General features: G+C 41.2%; 1 long non-coding RNA gene across 1 annotated transcript; it reads right to left on the bottom strand.

Annotated features, from left to right (window-relative positions):
• Positions 1-542: 542 nt before the first annotated feature.
• LOC141134664 (uncharacterized) lies at positions 543-8,945 on the bottom strand. Its single transcript, XR_012243264.1, has 2 exons — positions 8,306-8,945; positions 543-802 (listed from the first exon to the last, which is right to left on the bottom strand). It is a non-coding gene; the product is annotated as an uncharacterized lncRNA (long non-coding RNA).
• Positions 8,946-22,426: the final 13,481 nt, after the last annotated feature.

Raw genomic sequence — 22,426 nt, 5'->3', positions numbered from 1 at the left:
AGTAAGTGGAAATCTTCCAAATGGGACACCTGTTCTGTTGACAATTGTCTGAGATAGAATTTTCCCTTGGTTCTTCTTACTTCCTTTTGGGTCTCAGGGACAGATAGTGAAGGAAAATCTCACCAATAGGTCATGATAGCAAAAAAAAAAAGAAATTATGACAGGGGTTCAACCCTTACCTACCCTATCCAAAACGTTTTGAATAAGACAGGGGTTCAATCCTTCCCTTCCCTACCCTATACAAAACAAAAAAGAGAAGTTTTGACTAAATGTACACTATAAAATGATGTTTTCTTATCCTCAACTCGTTTCCTCAACCTGTAAAAATAATAAAATACATATGCTGTGGAGCTTGTTTAAGAATTTTAAAGTGGTTTTCTTATATTTAATGTATGTTTCCTTTACTCTACTCTTGAATTTAGATGGAATAGGGTACATCATGACAGGGTGGTTCTGTGGATATATGGAGCAGTAACAAAGTGCCACGTACTAATAATTTGAGCAAAATGGAGTAAACAGACAATGTGCTTTTTAGGCATCAACACAACCAAAGGAAAACATTTTATTTCATAGCTTTAAAAAACATATATTGTGTCTAAAATTTAATGAATAAAAAAAAATATTCAAAATAAGCTACTAGTATGGTCAAAAGACCCACACCACTACTAAACAGATGTTGTTATATCAGCCAGCGGGTATAAGTCTGTCACTGTCCAGAGGGGATTGGTGTGTATTGAGGTAGCTTGTTGGAGCTCAACATGTTTCACGCCAAATCACTTCCTCAGGAGCCTGAATATGTACTCTAGACAAACAAAAATACAGAGTAAAAAACTAGTACAAAATATGTATTAAGTGAAAACATACATTATAAATGTAATAATGACCATTTCAGGTAATTGCATGGACCATAACTGCACTCAGGTGCAGACAAAGTGACAAAGTGGCTATGGGGACACGGAGGTTTCAGTCCTTGCACTAACCTGAAAAATGGATATTATTATGCTTATTTTCTGCCGGCGATTCCCTGTCATGTAAAAACAATCATAGCAGCTGCTCAGCCACTTGATTGTTTTTACAGGCATGAGGGGACACCCCCCCCCTTCCGCCACCCTCCAGCGATTCTACCGGCTCGCCCGTGCGATCTGTGAGCTGGAGAATGAATCAGCCGGCGGCAGCCATTTACCATAGAGCATACCACGGACCAGATGGTCCCTGGCAGTCTCTATGACCTTTGGAGGCCGGGCGCGACATTATGACGTCACGTCCGGTCTCGGTAGATGTAAACACTGCCGTTTCCTCGGCTGGGAAGCCAAGATTGTTTTTTATTTATTTTTGATTTCAGGCTTGATTCCAGCCTAGAGGCGAGATCCAGGGACTTATAGTCCCCAGATCCCGCTGTAAAAAAGACCTGTCATGCCCTATTCCTATTACAAGGGATGTTTACATTCCTTGTAATAGGAATAAAAGTGCTAAAAAAAAATTAAAGGAAAGTGTCAAAATAAAAAAATAAACGTAAAAGAAACAATAAAAGGAAGAAACCTAAAGTGCCCCGTCCCCACGTGCTCGCATGCAGAAGCGAACGCATACGTATGCCACGCATACATTTGTAAACGGCATTCAAACCATTGCCTATGGAGATTTTTAAGTACCGAAGTTTGGCACCATTCTTCGGGCTAACTTTAGTTTTTTTTTTTTTTTAAACCACTTAAAGTGGACCTTCAGTCATTTTTCCAACTTTCCATCTATTAAATCTTCTGCCCTTGTTGTTTTAACTTTTGATAGTAAAACATTTTTTTTTTTTAGTAAATACCTTATACAGCCCACTTCCTGTTTCTTGTCTGGTAATAAGCCTAGGCTTACGACATCATACACAGCACTCTCTCTCACTCTCATGAGAGTTTGCCAGGAACGGAGGTTGGATGAGTCATAAAAGGGCCAATGAGAGCTGCAGGGCTGCAGAGCTGGAGGTGTGCCTCTGTGTGTTTGTGTAAATCCAGGAAGTGAACAGGCAGCAGCTTCAGCTGCCCACAGTTCAAATGGATGCAGCAAGACTCAGAGGAGGGAGATTTCTGCAGCAGATTTGGCAAGTACAGAATCACAGTATATATAAAATAATATGCAAAGTGGTTGGAGGAAAGCTTCAGAATGGCAAAGATTTTTTTATTACAAATTATGTGAGCAGACTGCAGTTCCTCTTTAAGGACCGTCCCACGTACATTTACTGCATCAGGGCATCCCTTTAGCGCAGAATCAAGTACCTGTACATGATTCTCTTCTTCGGCTCTGGGGCACGCACCCTGTGATTAGACATAGCGGGAGCCAATCAGCGGGTCCGGCGGCCGCGATGAACACCGGGCACCCGGCAATCGTTCGTTCGAGAGGCAGAACAGGGTTATGCCTATGTAAACAAGGCAGACCACTGTTCTGCTAGAAAGGAAAATGAACATCTCATGTTTCTGCTAAGCAGAAACACGGATCTCTGTTTTCCTTTTTTCAAAGCACTCCCCCTACAGTTAGAAAGCACACATAGGGAACACATTTAACCCTTTGATTGCCCCTGATGTTAACCCCTTCCCTGCCATTGTCATTTATACAGTGACAGTGTATATTTTTAGCACTGATCACATTGGTGTCACTGGTCCCCAAAAAGTGTCACTTAGCATCAGATTTGTCCGCCACAATGTCGCAGTCCCACTAAAAATCGCTGATCACTGCCATTACTAGTGAAAAATATAAAGAAAAAAAAAAGTCCCTAAATCTATACCATAACTTTTGCGCAAACCAATCAATATATGCTTATTGTGATTTTTTTTACCTAAAATATGTGGCAGAATACATATTGGCCTAAATTGATGAAGAAATTAGATTTTTTACATTTTTTTATTGGAAATGTTTTTATAGCAGAAAGTAATATTGTTTTTTTGTTTCAAAATTGGCATTTCTTTTTGTTTAAAAAAATAAAAACCGCAGAGGTGATCAAATACCACCAAAAGAAAGCTCTATTTGTGGGGAAAAAAAAGGACATACATTTTATTTGGGTATAGTGTCACACGACTGCACAATTGTCAGTTAAAATAACGCAGTGCGGTATCGCAAAAAATGGCCTGGTCAGGAAGGGGGTAAAACCTTCCTGGAGCTGAAGTGGTTAATTCATGAAACAGTTTTTTTTTCCTGAAAAAAAAAAAAAAACAGAGTTGAAAAATTGCTGTGCAAATACCGTGTGACATAAAAAGTAACCTGTCAACAATTAAGAGAATTTAGTAATAATTAATAGATCTAAAACCAACATACCAGGGCACAGCTCTATCTTGGTGGTCAAAAAACATATGAAACTTCAATTACAAGAAACACATTACAATATCATAATACAGAAGAACAAAACACAAAAAATTATAAATAGAAAAAAAAATTAAACAAAAATAAATGTAAAGATACAAATAAAAATGAAAAATAAAAACATAAAAAACAAAAAAAGAAAGTGAAAAGACAAAAAAAAAGCAAAATATCCAAAAAATCCCCAAAAATATAAATAAAATAAATCGTTCCTTCCCAAAAAATAGGAAAAACAATAGAAAAATGTAAGATAATACAGAAAAAACATATATGTATATAATATGAGAATATACATAAAAAATAATGATTCAACTGTTACTAATTAACGCATGTATGTCCCATTCGACGTTCATTCTGACATAAGTCTTAAATAGATCCACCAGGTCTATAACTTCAAAATTACTCTGACTACGTTGCTCCCTGGGAACAAAAAAAGAAAGGGATACTTATAAAGTATCTAGGTCAGACTTTAGGTCAGACTTTAAAGGCATACGAAACAAATTGCAAGGTGTAGAAAGATAACAATGTTTATTATGAAAATACAATACATGAATAGAGCAATCAAAGGTTAAAAATCATGTATACGATACAGAGTATACAGTGAGCCCTTGTGTATCGACGCGTTTCACCGTTAGGCTTTTTCAGGATACAATCAAGGTATTCAGAGATAGCAAAGGAGAGAACGAATGTCACTGTCTAGAATAGAACATACTCATTTTAAAAAGAAATTCAGATAACCATGACATACATATTACAATTTAAAAAACGCTTGTCTGTACGATGTACTTCATACCCTTTGTGCTTTACTGACCCAAAGCAGTGTAATGAATCTGCCATAGGACACTCATGCACCCCTTTAGTGACTCCAGACTGGGCTCAGGAAACAGTTAACAAACTTTACTGAACTTTCTGCAGCATAACAGGTTAAACGCACACACAGTTCAATGCATTCATCCCTAACTTGCTGCTCTAGAGTGTGAAGCCTATTGCTTCTGTTCCCATGTGGCTGGAGTTGGAGCAGAGTTCTCTCTGTAAAGAAGCTGCAGATTACATCTTTATAGCTTGTCTGTCTTCTTCCTGTGCAGACTTCCCTGTGTGAGCAGATCCCTCCCCCCCTTTTATAACAGCACAGGGAGAAAGGCAGAGCCTAGAAATAATTTGGTGGAGGGGGGATTATGGTGTGGGGTTGTTTTTTAGGGGTTGGGCTTGGCCCCTTAGTTCCAGTGAAGGGAACTCTTAAGGTGTCAGCATACCAAGACATTTTGGACCATTTCATGCTCCCAACTTTGTGGGAACAGTTTGGGGATGGCTCCTTCCTGTTCCAACATGACTGCACACCAGTGCACAAAGCAAGGTCCATAAAGATATGGAAGAGCGAGTTTATGGTGGAGGAACTTAACTGGCCTGCACAGAGTCCTGACCTCAAACTGATTGAACACCTTTGGGATGAATTAGAGCGGAGACTGCGAGCCAGGCCTTCTCATCCAACATCAGTGCCTGATCTCACAAATGCGCTTCTGGAAGAATGGTCAAACATTTCCATAAACACACTCCTAAACCTTGTGGACAGCCTTCCCAGAGTTGAAGTGGTTATATAGCTGCATAGGGTGGGCCAACTCAATATTGAACCCTATGGACTAAGACTGGGATGCCATTAAAGTTCATGTGTGTCTAAAGGCAGGCGTCACAATACTTTTGACAATAAAGTGTTCATGAGAATTTTTTAAAACCATGAAATGATAGATAGCAAAGGTAGCTAAAACGTCACCACTTCCTAGTCTATAGCTGGATACACACTATGCAATTTTCTTTAGATTTTTTTCCTTTATTTTTACCAAAACCATATACTGTAATATGAGGTCAAACCTTTATGCCGCGTACACACGATCAGACATTCCGATAACGAAATGCTGTCATTTATTTCCGACGGATGTTGGCTCAAACTTGTCTTGCATACACACGGTTGCACAAATGTTGTTGGAAATTCCGATCGTCAAGAACGCGGTGACGTACAACACGTACGACGAGCTGAGAAAAATGAAGTTCAATAGCCAGTGCGGCTCTTCTGCTTGATTCCAAGCATGCGTGGAATTTTGTACGTTGGAATTGTGTACACAGGATCGGAATTTCCGACAACGGATTTTCGGATTTTCCGTTGTCGGAAAATTTGAGAACCAGCTCTCACATTTTTGTTGTCGAAAATTCCGACAAAAAATGTCTGATGGAGCCTACACACGTTCGGAATTTCCGACAACAAGCTCACATCGAACATTTGTTGTCGTAATGTCTGATCGTGTGTACACGGCATAAGAGTTTCAATTTGTATGCAATCAGGCAGGCCCTTGCACTACATGGTTTTGGTAAATCTAAAGGAAATCAGACAACAAAAGTTGTATAGTGTATCTGGTTCCTGAAGTCGAGATAGCCTACACTTGGGAGAAGACCTCACTGCAGCATCTCCCAACACAGAGTCCCAGAGCCTGCCTGCACTCCTCCAATGTCCGCTCCCAGCTGTCACTCTCATCAGCAAGAAGACAGGCTGACCAAGAGCCCAGAGGACAAGGACGGGCGGGAGGTAGGTGCATTACAGACACACCTACCCACAGACAGGGGGGCACAACAGGGACTGCAGGCAGGGCTAGGGGGTCTCACCCACCCCCTCTCTCTCACCCACCCCCCTATCTCTCACCCACCTCCCTCTCTCTCACCCATCCCCTATCTCTACCCACCCCTCCCTGTCACCGAACCCCCTCTCTCTCGCCAAACCCCCTCTCTCTCACCGAACCCCTTATCTCTCACTCACCCCCCTCTCTCTCACCCACCCCCTCTCTCATTGAACCCCATCTCTTTCACCGAACCCCCTCTCTCACAGAACCCCCTATATCTCACCTACCCCCTCTCTCTTACCCACGCCTATCTCTCACCCACCCCCTATCTCTCACCCACCCACCCCCCTCTCTCTCACCCACCCCCTATCTCTCACTCACCCTCTCTCTCACTCACCCCCCTCTCTCTCACCCACCCCCCTCACTCTCACTCACCCCCCTCTCTCTCACCCACCCCCCTCTCTCTCCCCTCCCCTCTCTTGCATGCAGGCAGGGGGAACCAATCACTGACTAACAGGTGACAGCAAGTGAGAGTTAGTGATCCCCCAAGCTCTGCTTCTGAACCCATCCCACCAGCACTGCCACTGATCCCATCCTCCTAATGAAGGACTACGGGTCCCAGCATGAACCTGTGAGATCTAAGGGAGATACACCCTTGGATCTCACGGGTTCGTGCTGGGACTTGTAGTCCTTCAATTTTGGAGAGAGTTACATTCTTAGAGCTGAGGAGTTCATGTTGGAACTTGTAGCCCTTAATTTTTGGGGGATGTGACACCCCCAAAAGTGAAAGACTGCAAGTCTCAGCATGAGCCCCTCAGAGCTGAGGATGTGACATACCCCCCCCCCAATGGAGGGGTAGGAATTAGGTAGGTAAATGTAATGGTCAGTGTAGAGATCAGGTTGGTCAGTATAGTGGACGGGTAGGGCAGTTTAATGGTTAGTATAGGAATCAGGTAGAGCATTGTAGGAATCAGGTAGGTCAGTGTAGTGGTCAGTATAAAAATAAGGTTGGTTATTGTAGTGGTCAGTATAGGCATCAAGTAGGTCAGTGTAGTGGTCATTGTAGGAATCAGGTAGGTCAGTGTAGTGGTCATTGTAGGAATCAGGTAGGTCAGTGTAGAGGTCATTGTAGTAATTGGGTAGGTCAGTGTAAGGGTGATTGGAGTGCATTCTATTTTTGAAAAAAATATATATATACATATATAGTGAGAGAGCTGGGGGGGAGGGTATTAGTAAGAGAGGAGATGGGAATTGGTGAGAGAGCTGGGGGGTATTACAAAGAGAGGAGGGGACATTGGTGAGAGAGCTGGGGGGAGCATTGGTGAGAGAACTGGGGGGAGGGGGCTGGGTTTTGTTTAAGTACCCCCTTAAGCCCCCCCACAATTAAGACATAGGCCACACCCACATTTTGCCATTACGCACACCGCAGCTTACTCCCTCATTTGTCCCTCATTCTGAAGTTCAAAAGTTGGGAGGTATGCCCCACTAATTATAGCCCTCTCTAAACACTTACCTGAACCTGTCAGTGATCCAGTGCTGCCCCGCCTTCAGGTCTTCTCTCCCCTCTCTTCCTCTTCTCACAGGGAGTAAGGGCAGCAGTGGGAGTCATTGGCTTCTCCTACTGTCATTAAAATCCTGTGAGCAGTGAGTGGGAGGCCGAGCCGATCCATGCTGCGTGTGTCGATAGAGTCCGGAGTGATCCCATAGGTGTGCTGCCATAGTAAGCAGCTTGCTATGGGGGGCACACAGAGAATAGGAGAAGCCTGGAGCGCCAGCGGAGAACCCCAGAAGAGAAGGTTCTGGGCCACTCTGTGTAAAACTAAAACACAGAGCAGGTCAGTATAACATGTTTATATTTACAATAACTTGAAACTTAAAGAGGAGGTCCACTTAAACAAAAAATATTAAAAGCCAGCAGCTGCTGACTTTTAATAAATGGACACTTACCTGTTCCAGGGTCCAGCGATGTCGGCAGCCGAAGCCGATCGATCGCTTGTCTCTCGGCTGCCCCCACCGCCATCCTCGGTCAGGGAATCAGGAAGTGAAGCGTTGCGCTTCTACACTGGTCCCCGTTGTGTTGTGGGAACTGTGTATTTCCCAGAACACAACGGGGGTGGGCGGGCATTTGCGGCTAGCTGAGGCTAGCTATTCCCGGAAGTGGGTGCAGATACCTGTATTATACAGGTATCTGCACCCCCCTCCCACCTGAAAGGTGCCAATTGAGGCACCGGAGGGGGGGAGGAATCAGATGAGCGGAAGTTCCACTCCGCTTTAAAGTGATTGTAAATGATCACCTTGTAAAACAACCCATTCGGTAATGAAAGGCAAAACATTTGTGTATAGATATAAAAGAAAAATATAAATACCTTTTTTCCCCTTTTTTCTAAGCGATCACATTCCTTCTTTTCTCAGCTGCATAAGGCTCCATGCACACTGGACGTTAAAATAATGTTATAAAAACGCCAGTAGCTTTGCAGTGAGTCTTTCAACGTTATTGCAATAGCGTTTGTTAGCGTTTTTTAGCGTTTTTTTTTTTTTATTATTTTTTTTCAATGGGTCAAAAACGTTAACTACTAAAAGTTCCTCAATGTCTCTTATGGCATTCTTCCCTCTTTGGTATCCCAGACTGTTGTCAGCCCATTGCTTTGCTCTTGCTTGTGATCAAGATTCTGCAATATTTTGGCTGGTCAGGAGGCTGACAGTGACAACCATTAGAGAAAGTGGCAGTCACACCTCAGTGATTCATCAGTGGTAGAATTACTAGTTGGACCTGACCTTTAGTAGAAGAATGATACAGAGATTCCATTCCAGACTGGGATTTGACTGATTTCTTAATTAATGTGGGATGATTATTTCATTATTCAACTTTATCAGTACATGTAATGTACCTTCCTGCCTTGTTTCTAGGGCACTGCTGCTTCTTTGATAAATATAGTGCATATACTAATCCATATGTTCTAGGTGTGTCCCATTCTTCATACACTCATAACATAACATGAGTGTGTAATTACCAGAATCCAATTAACATGTAATTTTTCTTCATGACCTGTTCACAATAATTAGATAAAGCTTATGTTAATATTCTGTGCATCTAGAGTTTATTTGTAAAAATTCAGTACACCCAAAACTGCTATTTCAGTTTTTGGTACTTGCTAAACAGCTAAAATGTATGTAAACCCTAAGGCCTGTTTCACATGGACTTGTATAAAAGCAGTGTGAACAGCAAGCTTTGACAAAGCATTTATAGAGCTTTCAGTGAGCTTTACTGAAGCTTTTAATGTACCATTCAACTCCATTTGGTAAATGCTGAACGCAGAACCTATTAGGAGTGTTGATTGTCACTTTAAGCAAAGTGCTAGAAGGATTTTAACAAGCTTCAAAAAGTGCTGCAGCCTTCTAGCAGCTTGTTTATAGTGGCAATCAACACTTCCATTGGAATCTATGTTTAGCAGTTACAAACTGGAGGTACTTTAAAAGCTTCAACAACCTTGCTGAAAGCACTGCAAATGCTTTGTCAAAGCTTGCTGTTCACACTGCTCTTATACAAGCTGAAGCCCGTGTGAAACAGGCCTAACAATGAACAATGAAAAATACCTGCTGATGTTGCCAGAAGTCAGCTGATAACTTTCTGTGCTCGCTGCCTGTGTTGCCCTATTACCAGTTATATTGTTCTGAGGACTACAGGACCCCACCCATCTATGTTAGGTACAAGAGGACAGGGGGGTATTGTGATAGTTCTGTCCTAATTCTGTTAGCCTAATACAATAGGGTAAGAAAGAATTGTCATACAAAGACAGGAAATATGTTACTGCCAGTATCACCAAGTAAAAATGACGGAAAAAAGAAAAATAAGAAAAAGAAAACCGACACAGCCACCTCATATAAGGACTGGTAAGCTGCAATATATTAAATGTTTGTTTTTGCTTTTTCTTTTTTTTTTTTTTCAAGATATGTTTTATTGGGGTTTATGGCTTATAATTTTAATAACAGTATATCCTACATTAACAGGCATGAATAAAAAAAGAAAAAACACAGGAATCCACAGCCGGAGAAAAGAAAAAAAGAAGCAAATAATGAGCTTCAGATATCACTGCACTGACTGTGACTAATTTATATTACACTGGATACAGCAATAAAAGTCACCATTAATATCTTCTAGATTAAGTGGTGTCTCATTTATTACATGAAGGTGGCAGTGATATCTCAGTAGTGGTTATATTTTACGTCACCTAGACCAAATAGCATCAGAATTCAAAGGGAAACTTCTAGCCTCATAGCTTACTTATATAATGAGAGTCTGGATTATCAATTTTTTTTTTTATTAATACAGAACAATTCACTTTGCAGCACAGTGGAAAAAAGCATGTAAAAGTGTTTTTTTTACAATAGTTCTCTAGTTTAATGTCACCCAAAATTAACATCATGCATTAGATGAGATTAGAACCTGTGTTGCCCCACTGATGATGTCAGTTTGGACGTAATGCGCAGGGCGGAGCGTCAGCAGTGAGCTCATCTCGCCCTCCGGGGGGGCCTGATGTATACTATATACTTTACTTTATACTTTATATCGTATACTTTATTAAACTGTGTTTGAAATACTTCACAAGGAGTGATCCCATTCTCTTTCTGCATGTGGTAGCCTGGATTCATCATTTTGCAAGTATGCTGTCTTTGTTATGGTGTATGATGGTGGCTTGAGAAGCACTCAGTGGAGACAGGTATGGTTACATGGTGTACTGGCTGATCTTAGACTGGAGCTGAGCCGTATCCCATTCATCCACCCATTTGAGGGCTCTCTTCATTAGGCACTGTCAGATCTTCTTTATAGAGGTCTTAAGCCCCATATACCACACTGGTGTTTTTTTTTCCATTCGACCGAGCAGAGAGCTGAATGAAAAAAAAAACTGACAGCTCAGGAGGAGCCGCTGTACTAACAATCTGATGTTAGTACCACAATCTCCCCCTGTGCTATTGTTTTATGACAGGGGGATGGCCCCTGTGCCAGAATGTTCCGCTCAGCCACTCAGCAGACCTTTTTCGGTCCTGCCCCTTCGACAGAAGAGATGACTGCAGCACACACAGGCTGAATGTTGGCTGGTTTCTATTGAACCGGCCAATGATGCCCGACATTTGGCCCATGTGTACTAAGCTTTAGAGTCTGGTAAGAGGCTTTGATATCCCTCTTGGTGGAGCACATTTTGGTAATCACTGGAAGCACAATCATTTTTGGATGATCGTTTGATGCACATGTAGAACACTCTGATTCTTTCAGCACTCTCATTGTGATTCATAACTTTCATAAAAAGTGAAAGACCAATTTTGGGACTATTTATTAATTTATTATTTATGTATTCATTTACTGGTTTATTTATTTTTTAATTTCGGTGTATTCTATATGAATATCAATTTTTGTATTATTCATTTACATATGAATTATAGTGTGAATTGTTTATGCACTTTATTATACTAGATAGCCCAAAACATTTTTTTTGGGATTAGATAGGATTACAAATATTTGGGAGATCAAAAATTGTCTGCAATACATTTGGCAATTTGTGACCAGAAGATGTTTATTTTGGGATTTGTTTTTGGCTTTAGTTATGCTTTAAACCACCTGCCAATTTTGCAGTTCAGAAAAAAGCAACATATAAGTAGACATACATTTCTGAAGCACTGTTTTAAAACAGTGCTCTTTTTACTACTTCTGTGTGCGCACAATGCCAACTTTGTACAATGCAAATATTCATTGCTCATACTAGATAGACCATTGGGGAAAATGGAAATCACTGTAGCAGTCGTTGCTACTACAGTGATAGCTGTGATCTTGCACAAGGTCTATGCGAACAGCTGTTGGTGCAATTCATAGAATGTCTTGATTTTTTTTCATTGAATGCAAGCCGTTCTCAGATGGGACTAGGTGGAGATAATGACATCAAAAAACCCATTCTCTCCATCTGGAGTTCAGCTTTAACCTCTTCACCTCCTTCTCCCTCTGTTTATGGCCTGTAAATTAATGATGTATCTATTCTAGCATGTTTTTGAGATCAGAACTACAAGCTCTGAGGAAGAGGGTATGGCCCTTGAAACGCATTAGCTGTGCCCTATCGGATGGTCATGCGTTTGGTGGTGCTATTTAATTCAACACCTGTACTTATTCTCTTTTTGTGAGTACAATGGTTTTTCTTTTTACTATTTAATAAACAGTTATACAGTAATGCACTAGGCTGGTGTACCTTCTTCTTTTGTTTATCACCGGGGTACAGACCCCAGTATCCTACAATGACCGACTATACTGGCCACAGAAAGGAGACATCTTCAATAAAATCATTGAATTTTTATTACACCAAATTTAAAATATTTCAAAGAAGATTTGATACCCCAACAGGGGAGAAATAATACATGAAATATACACACAATAAAATCAATATATACAGATTAGAATGATACAATCCATACAGTGGTATAATATGGTGTTGTCCGTTACGATCAACGTTTCGCCACAAACTTAGCTTCTTTAGGACCCAGACATATGACAGATTTTAGAGTTATCTAGAATAACATAGTGTTAGTAACACATATATATTGTACAGCTAATGTATAAAGTTTAACCAAACAGTGCATTGTGTACTCCTACCATTAGAGCCCAGAAAAAGGTCAGCCAGCCTGAACGCCTGGGACGGGCAGAGGAACGCACCAGGCAATAGCAACCTTTTGTCGGGCTCTATTGGTAGGAGTACATGATGCACTGTTTGGTCAAACTTTATACATTAGCTGTACAATATATATGTATTACTAATACTATGTTATTCTAGGTAACTAAAATCTGTCATATGTCTGGGTCCTGAAGAAGCCAAGTTAGTGGCGAAACTTTGACCGCATAGACAACACCATATGATACCACTGTATGGATTGTATCATTCTAATCTGTACAGTATATATTGATTTTATTGTGTATATTTCATGCATTATTTCTCCCCTGTTGGGGTATCAAATCTTCTTTGAAATATTTTAAATTGGTTTAATAAAAATTCAATGATTTTATTCAACATGTCTCCTTTCTGTGGCTGGTATAGTCCATCATTATAGGATACTGGGGTCTTTACCCTGGTGATTTCCTAAAAAGTTTTGTATGTATTCCTTTGGATGAGGCCCAAGTCTCCCCTTTTGCACATTCTCCCTTTGGTTGTGTTTGAGTTTTGGTTTCCCTGAATCAAGGAGGCAGGAAAGTCACAGTTCATTAATTGATGGTTCCAGTTGTTGGAGCCCTATAGTGGTCCCTACTGTTTCCCTAAGGTGGAAGACTGTCTATTTGGGCTCCATGAGAATTGGACTAGCAAGGAGACTATCACACCTGTAGTGAAGACATTATTTTTACTCATCTATTCTCAAATCTAGCATCAATATACACATAATGTGCTTAATAAACTGTAAATATGTTATCCTAAATATTTTAGCACTATAGTATAGTAAGTTTCCACCCTAGCATGCTTATTTCCAAAATAGACCCAGACACCATTTCCAGTATATGAACCAAATATAGAACAACCAGCCACCATCACTGTCATCCATATTACAAACTGTCAGAAGTGGCAGCAAGGGTTACATAGAAAATGTTTTGTGTGTCATAAGACATCTTTTGTTTCTTTTACATGTGTTACATTGCTGCATAAGACAATATTGTGTGCGTGTGTATTTATATATACTATATTTTATTAATTTTTTATTCATCTTTAGGTGGGGTAAATGCTATTAAAAGCTTACTTTTCTAAAACAGCTTGAGGAGAAAAAACTTTAATTAGTAGCAGCATCTCAGTTACTAACCACAGAATGAACAATTGGTCTAGATTTCTCTGCCTCTCTGCCCTAGTCTTTATGATGGAACTCCTCAGATTTAATTTCAAGAGAGTGTAAGAGAAAAAGGGATCCAGTGTACCACCTTCTGGAACCAAAGGGTATTACAGGACAAAGAATACAGGACAAGCAGTTTGGTTCCCAGATCTTTGTCACTAAGCTATCGTCATCGAGACAGATTGAGATGAAAATATTTTAAAGTTGTAACCAGAAAAATAGGTAGGTGGAAATCTTCCAAATGGGACACCTGTTCTGTTGACAATTGTCTGAGATAGAATTTTCCCTTGGTTCTTCTTACTTCCTGTTGGTTCTCAGGTACAGATAGTGAAGGAAAATCTCACCAATGGGTCATGATAGCAAAAAAAAAAATAAAAAAAATATGACAGGGGTTCAACCCTTACCTACCCTATCCAAAAAAAAAAAAAAAAAAGTTTTGACTAAGACAGGGGTTCTGTCCTTCTCTTCCCTACCCTATACAAAACAAAAAAGAGAAGTTTTGACTTATGCCCTGTACACACGGTCGGATTTTCTGACGGAAAATGTTTGATGGGAGCTTGTTGCCAGAAACTCCGACCGTGTGTAGGCTCCATCGGATATTTTCCATCGGAATTTCTGTCACACAAAATTTGAGATCTGGTTCTCAAATGTTCCGACAACAAAATCCGTTGTCGTAAATTCCGATCGTGTGTACACAATTCCGATGCACAAAGTTCCACGCATGCTCCCAATCAAGCACAAGAGCTGCACTGGCTATTGAATTTCATTTTTCTCGGCTCGTCGTACGTGTTGTACGTCACCGCGTTCTTGACGTTCGGAATTTCCGACAAGATTTGTGTGTATGCAAGACAAGTTTGAGCCAACATCCGTTGGAAAAAATCCATGGATTTTGTTGTCGGAATGTCCAGTCGTGTGTACAGGGCATTAATGTACACTTTAAAATGATGTTTTCTTATCCTCAACTCATTTCCTCAACCTGTAAAAATAATAAAATACATATGCTGTGGAGCTTGTTTAAGAATTTTAAAGCGGTTTGCTGATATTTAATGTATGTTTCCTTTTCTCTATTCTTGAATTTAGATGGAATAGGTTACATCATGACAGGGTGGTTCTGTGGATATATGGAGCAGTAACAAAGTGCCACGTCCTAATAATTTGAGCAAAATGGAGTAAACAGAATATGTGCTTTTTAGGTAGCAACACAACCAAAGGAAAACATTTTATTTCATATCTTTAAAAAACATATATTGTGTCTAAAATCTCATGAATAAAAAAAATATTCAAAATAAGCTACTAGTATGGTCAAAAGACCCACACCACTACTAAACAGATGTTGTTATATCAGCCAGCGAGTATAAGTCTGTCACTGTCCAGAGGGGATTGGTGTGTATTGATGTAGCTTGTTGGAGCTCAACGTGTTTCGCGCCAAATTGCTTCCTCAGGAGCTTGAATATGTACGCTAGTGAAAAAAAATACAGAGTAAAAAACTAGTACAAAACATGTACTAAGTGAAAACATACATTATAAACATAATAATGTCCATTTCAGGTAAATGCATGGGCCACAACCACACTCAGGTGCAGTGGCGTCACTAGGGTTGGTGTCACCTGGTGCGGTAAAAAACTGTGTCACCCCCCCTCTAGCATTAAGCCAGGCTAGTGCATCGATGTGGCTCTCCCCCCTTAACCTGCCACAGTGGATGGAACTGGGATGTGAGGGATCGGGGGATGGATGGAGCCAGGATGGGATCGAAGGGGAATGGAAGGAGCCGGGATGGCATCAGAGGGGATGGATGGAGCTGGGTTGGGATCGGAGGGGATGGATGGAGCCGGGATGGGATCGGAGGGGATGGATGGAGCCGGGATGGGATCAGAGGGGATGGATGGAGCCGGGATGGGATCGGAGGGGATGGATGGAGCCGGGATGGGATCAGAGGGGATGGATGGAGCCGGGATGGGATCGGAGGGGATGGATGTCGCCGGGATGGGATCGGAGGGGGTGGATGGAGCCGGGATGGGATCGGAGGGGATGGATGGAGCCGGGATGGGATCAGAGGGGATGGATGGAGCCGGGATGGGATCGGAGGGGATGGATGGAGCCGGGATGGGATCAGAGGGGATGGATGGAGCCGGGATGGGATCGGAGGGGATGGATGTCGCCGGGATGGGATCGGAGGGGGTGGATGGAGCCGGGATGGGATCGGAGGGGTGGATGGAGCCAGGATGGATGGAGCCGGGATGGGATCGGAGGGGTGAATGGAGCCAGGATAGGATCGGAGGGGATGGATGGAGCCGGGATGGGATCAGAGGAGGTGGATGGAGCAGGGATGGGATTAGAGGATATGTACTAGGGGGTGCTTTGAGAAGGAGAAGGAATTGTGCTGGGGGGTCAAACTTCAAATCTGCCCCCTCCTACTTCTAGCACGAGTTCTAACCCAAATCAAAGCCCCCTAGCACATATCCTCTAAACCCCACCCCCTCCTTCCCTAAAATCACTCCTAGCAGCATAGATGTTACTTGTCAATGCAGCACCTCCCAATCGCCATGTTCTCCTCCCCTGCAATATTCCTGTTACTTACAGTACCTTAGCCCCAGGCAGATGTTGTAGAGCAGTGTCCCTCCTCCTCCTGGTCTGTGTACTTGTAAGGAGGAGGAGGAGGCGGCTATAGACCAGTCTGCAGTAAGTGCAGCCAGCGGGGAGAGATGACTGTAGAGTGCGGGACGGTGGGATCCCGGGCACCTTGTCTCTCTGCCTCACTCCCTCCTCCCCCACTCTAACTGCACATTGCAAGCAGCTGAAGAGATTCCAGAAGGGAAGGAGGGAGCCGCGGTACCGGTACTTGTCTGAGCCTGGTGTCACCCTCTGGAGGGTGTCACCCGGGTGCGGACCGCACCCCCCGCACCCCCCTAGCAACGCCTCTGCTCAGGTGCAGACAAAGTGACAACGTGGCTATGGGGACACAGAGGTTTCAGTCCTTGCACTAACCTGAAAAATGGATATTATGCTTATTTTCTGCCGGCGATTCCCTGTCATGGAAAAACAATCATAGCAGCTGCTCAGCCACTTGATTGTTTTTACAGGCGACGGGAGGGGACACCCCCCTCCCTCCGATGCTTCTATCGGCTCGCCCGTGCGATCTGCAAGCCGGAGAATGAATCGGCTGCCGGCAGCCATTTACCATAGAGAATACTGCGGACCAGATGGTCCCCGGCAGTCCCTTTGACCTTCGGAGGCTAAATGCGACATTATGACGTCAGGTCCGGCCTCGGTAGATGTAAACACTGCCGTTTCCTTGACTGGGAAGCCAAGATTGTTTTTTATTTATTTTTTTATTTTAGGCTTTCCAGCCTAGAGACGAGATCTGGGGATTTATAGTCCCCAGATCTCACTGTAAAGAGGACCTGTCATGCCCTATTTCTATTACAAGGGATGTTTACATTCCTTGTAATAGGAATAAAAGTGATAAAAAAAATTAAAAAAATTAAGGGAAAGTGTCAAAATAAAAAAATAAATGTATAATAAACAATAAAAGGAAGAAAGCGCCCTATCCCCACGTGCTCGCATGCAGAAGCAAGCGCATACGTACGTCACGCCCATGTATGTAAATGGCGTTCAAACCGTCGCCTATGGAGATTTTTAGGTACCGAAGTTTGGTGCCATTCTACGAGTGTGTGCAATTTTAAAGCATGACATGTTAGGTATCTATTTACTCAGCTTAACATCATCTTTTATATTATACAAAAGAAAAAATCAGGCTAACTTTAGTGTTTAGTAATTTTTTTCAACTTTCCATCTAAATCTTCTGCCCTTGTTGTTTTAACTTGTTTTAACTTTGGATAGTAAAACATTTTTTTTTTAGTAAATACCTTATACGGCCCACTTCCTGTTTCTTGTCTGGTAATAAGCCTAGGCTTATGACATCATGCACATCTGTCTCTCTCACTCTTGTGAGAGTTTGCCAGGAAGGGAGGTTGGATGAGTCATAAGAGGGCCAATGAGAGCTGCAGGGCTGCAGAGCTGGAGGTGTGCCTCTGTCTGTCTATGTAAATCCAGGAAGTGAACAGGCAGCAGCTTCAGCTTTCCACAGTTAAAATGGATGCAGCCAGACTCGGTGGAGGGAGATTTCTGCAGCATATTTGGCAAGTACAGAATCACAGTATATATAAAATAATATGCAAAGTGGTTGGAGGAAAGCTTCAGCATGGCAAAGATATTTTTATTACAAATTATGTGAGCAGAGTGCAGTTCCTCTTTAAGGACCGTCCCACGTACATTTACTGCAGCAGGGCGGCCCTTACCGCTGAGGTGATCAAATACCACCAAAAGAAAGCTCTATTCATTGGAAAAAAGGACATAAATGTTATTTGGGTATAGTGTCACACAACCGCACAATTGTCAGTTAAATTAACGCAGTGCGGTATTGCAAAAATGGCCTGGTCAGGAAGGGGGTAAAACCTTCCAGAGCTGAGGTGGTTAATTCATGAAACCCCCCCAAAAAAAAACATGTTTGAAAAATTGTTGTGCAAATGCCGTGTGACATAAAAAGTTGTAACCTGTCAACAATTAAGAGGAAAAACTCTGATCTTAGTAATAATTAATAGATCTAAAACCAACATACCAGGGCACAGCTCTATCTTGGTGGTCAAAAAACATATGAAACTTCAATTACAAGAAACACATTACAATATTATAATACAGAAGAACAAAAAACAAAAAAATTATAAATAGAAAAAAAAATGAAACAAAAATAAATGTAAAAGTAAAAATAAAAATAAAAAAATAAAAAACAAAAATGAAAAAGTGAAAAGACAAAAAAAAAAAAAAAGCAAAATATCCAAAAAATCCCCAAAAATATAAATTAAATAAATCCTTCCTTCCCAAAAATAAAAATAAGAAAAATAGAAAAATTAAAATCAAAATAAAAATTGAAAAATAAATACAAATAAAAGTATTAATAAAAAAAAAAATAATACAGAAAATAACATATATGTATATAAATGAGAATATACACAAAAAATAATGATTCAACTGTTACTAATGAACACATTTATGTCCCATTCGACATTCATTCCGGGACATAAGTATTAAATAGATCCACCAGGTCTCTAACTTAAAAATTACTCTAACTACATTGCTCCCTCTCCAACTACTAGTAATTCTGTCTATACCCAAAAACAAAGTACCTTTGGGGTTCCTTTTATGATGTGAAGCATAATGTTTTGAAAATCTGTGGTTTAGGTAGCCTTTCTTAATATTGGCCACATGTTCGTTAAGCCTAGTTTGAAGCATACGTTTAGTGTGACCAATATATTGCAGGCCACATGGACAGCAAATGAGATACCACATTTTTCGAGGTACAGGTAATAAATTGTTTGCTATTAAAGCATTTGTGTGTAGTATTAGACTCAAAAGAGCAAAATTTTCGAGATTTTTGAGCGGTAATCGAACATATAGAACACTTCCTGCAAGGAAAAAATCCACTCATATTTTGAAAATATTAGGGGGTTCAATAACGTTCAGAGCTTCCTGCAATCCTAAAGGAGGGGCACCCCTGAATACAACAATGGGATTCTCTGGCAACAATTAACCTAATACTCCGTCATCGCGCAAGACCCCCCCAAATGTTTCTGTAAAATTCGCTTTACAGTATAATGTTGATTTGAACAGGGTGTCTCCACTCCACAAGGCTGGCTACTACAGAGCTACTGATCAAATTTAACCCTCTCAAAATGTAATCACTCTTCAAGAAATACAACCCTGAAGAAGGAGGAGGCAATTGCCCCAAAACGTGTTGATATTACTTGTATATTACTGTAAATAACTATAAAATTCATCAAGTGAGACCTTTCTCTTTTTGGAGATCGGGCGGTCCTCTCCAATCATCCAAAGTGTTCACTGTGGTAACGCCTCCATTGTCGTTATCAGAAAGGTAGCAGCCCTAGACCCCAATGGAGTCTATCACTTACCACCTACAATTGGGATACAACCCATTAGGAGCAATTCCCTCTATACCTGCCACACAGTAACTTGCGGCTAGGCAGCCTCGAGCGGCACTAGTCCAGCGCTGTCCTCAACTCAAACTGGTTTCCTGCTGAAGTGTCCCTTAAGTGTTATCTAAAACTCTATCTAGTCCTCTCCTCTTTCCGTAGGGGTCCCTCAAGGCTCTGTACTAAGACTCCTTCAATTCTCTATATACAACTCCTCCCTTGGTCACTTGATAACCTCTCATGGCTTCCAATACCATCTGTATGCCAGTGACATCCACATCTATATCTCTACTCCTCATCCTTTTCATTTTCCTCTTGCATTACTAACTGACATTAATCCATCCACTAGGCTGAATGGCACACCTCTTCTCAGAATTAAATCTTTATCAGACTTCATCACCCCACTCTGTCGATCCCTGCACTGGCTTCTGATTGCCCTCAGCTATATCACCAATCTTGTCTCAAAATTTCACCCACACTCTCCTCTCTGTTCCTCCCAAGACGTCCTTCTCTATAGCTCCTTTGTCTCCTCTTCCAATACTCACATTCGGGACTTCTCCAGAGCCTCTCTCATCCTCTGGATCACCCTACGCAAATCTGTCTGGCTATCTCCTACTATTTCCAACTTTGAATGATCCCTAAATATTATTTTTTTCAGGGAAGCCTACCCACCTCCACCTAAACCAGACTTTTACTTTCTCCATCTACTCATCTCGCACAGGTAATAACTTTTGTTCCACTTTGCCCTTTTAGATTATAAGCTCTCATTAGCAGGGCCCTCCTAACCTTCTTGTATTGAATTGGACTGTAATGGTAACGTCTTCCCCTTTATATTTTAAAACACTGCACAAACTGTTATCACTATACAGTATAAATTCTGTATTACACTTTAGAGAGTGCAATGTATGTAATTATCACCAGGGGGCAGCAAATGTTTTCTGTTGTCTTCGCTCTTTTTAGATTTGTATCACAGTGCTGTTTGTCTTGTTGTTTTCACCTCAACAGTCATTTAAAGAACATTGTTTATATTTGGCAAACTGATATAACCACACTCACCCTTAAATGTGTGCTTGATGAAGGTAGTTGATAGGAAGAACTAATATCATAAATAATCAGTATCTCACTGATGATTTATTATTTTAGCTTTTCTAAATGTAGGAGAAGTGATTGTTTATTAGATCACTTTTTTCTCTGCCTAGATGTTCCTGCTTTAAAGCAAGTTTAGGACTGTTTATATGTTTACAAATGATTAAATGCTTTTTACAGCTTGTAATCAGAACCTGGACACACAAATTGTTGTTTTCTCTAAAGCCAGCTAAACAGACCACCCATCTACCTACCTAAATACAGGCAAACGTCCAGTGTGAATGGCACAATTAAAAAATCTCTTTGAAATACTTAAAAAATTATACTGGATCTACAGAACTGTGCAGCAACAATGATCTGTTGCCACTGACATATTAAAATTTCCCTGGTGGGCACATATTTGAAATACGCACCTGTATATGTGTTAATTTGTATGACATAGGAATAAAGCTGCGAATGTGACGTTCACCAACATGTGCTTGTGGCAAATCAGTCACTGTAATTTTGAAAGCACCTGGAATATTTACCTGGTGAATGTCAGATTCACTGCTTCATATGTTCTGCACATGGGTACCAAAAGTAGAGGGTGACCAATTATCCCTGATTTCCTAGACTGAAAATGTTCCTAACTGTGTCCCTTGTTATAAAAACCTGTACTTGTCGGCTTTACTGCTAATGAGCTTCTCATTTTAGCAAGGTATAATACACAATCAGTGAATGCGTAACTGCAATTTACGATGACCTTTGCAACTCCACACTTGTATAGAAGGTGAGGCTTCTGGTTGTGGATGCACGCTGGAATTAGCGAGCTCCACAATAGTCTATAAAGCTGTAATCCTCTAAATCTTTTTAAAGCTTTTCTCAATCTTATTTCCTCTAAGGTACCCTTTAAATAATCTTCAGGTCTCAGCCAACTTTTGCTAAAGCCAATTCATTGGCGGTCAGTGGGAAGAATGTCTTTTTTAAAGCAGTGGTCAAAATGCCACCCTTACAAACAGCTAATACGATCATTGGTTTCACGCAGTGTCAGGGTCTGAATCTGAACGCAGGTAATGTCTAGCTGCAGTGCTTCTTGCTGTGCCACCTGAGATGCTGGTCAGCTCCCTGTCTGAACCCTTGCACAATCTTGTCTTGCACCTTGTTTCTGATGAACTTTAAACTCTTTGCTCCTCCCATGACCTTCCTGATTTAAGCCATGTTTCTGTGCTTCCTGTTTGCCAGATTGTTGTGCTCTTCTCCAGTCATAATCGTGCACCTTTTATTAATGCTGCTGTCTGTTTCTTCACTACCACACTTTACCGACCTTTGGCTTGTTCCTTAACTACACTTCTGCTTGATCCCAACCTGCAACCATTTGTTATCAACCTTTGACTTGTTCCTCGAATACGCTTCTACTTGATCCCAACCTGCAACCACTTATTACTGACATTTGGCTTGTTTACTGACTATACTACTGTTTAATCCCTACCTGCTATATCTGCTATGGGATGCTGGCCTGCTCACCTCCTGGTGGGGCAATTCTAAGGAACGCAACCTGCTACTAACATGCAGCAAAACCCATCTACA

The sequence above is a fragment of the Aquarana catesbeiana genome, linkage group LG03 (genome assembly GCF_042186555.1).
Source record: "Aquarana catesbeiana isolate 2022-GZ linkage group LG03, ASM4218655v1, whole genome shotgun sequence".
NCBI lineage: Eukaryota > Metazoa > Chordata > Amphibia > Anura > Ranidae > Aquarana > Aquarana catesbeiana.
This window is presented reverse-complemented; position numbering and strand designations above follow the sequence as displayed.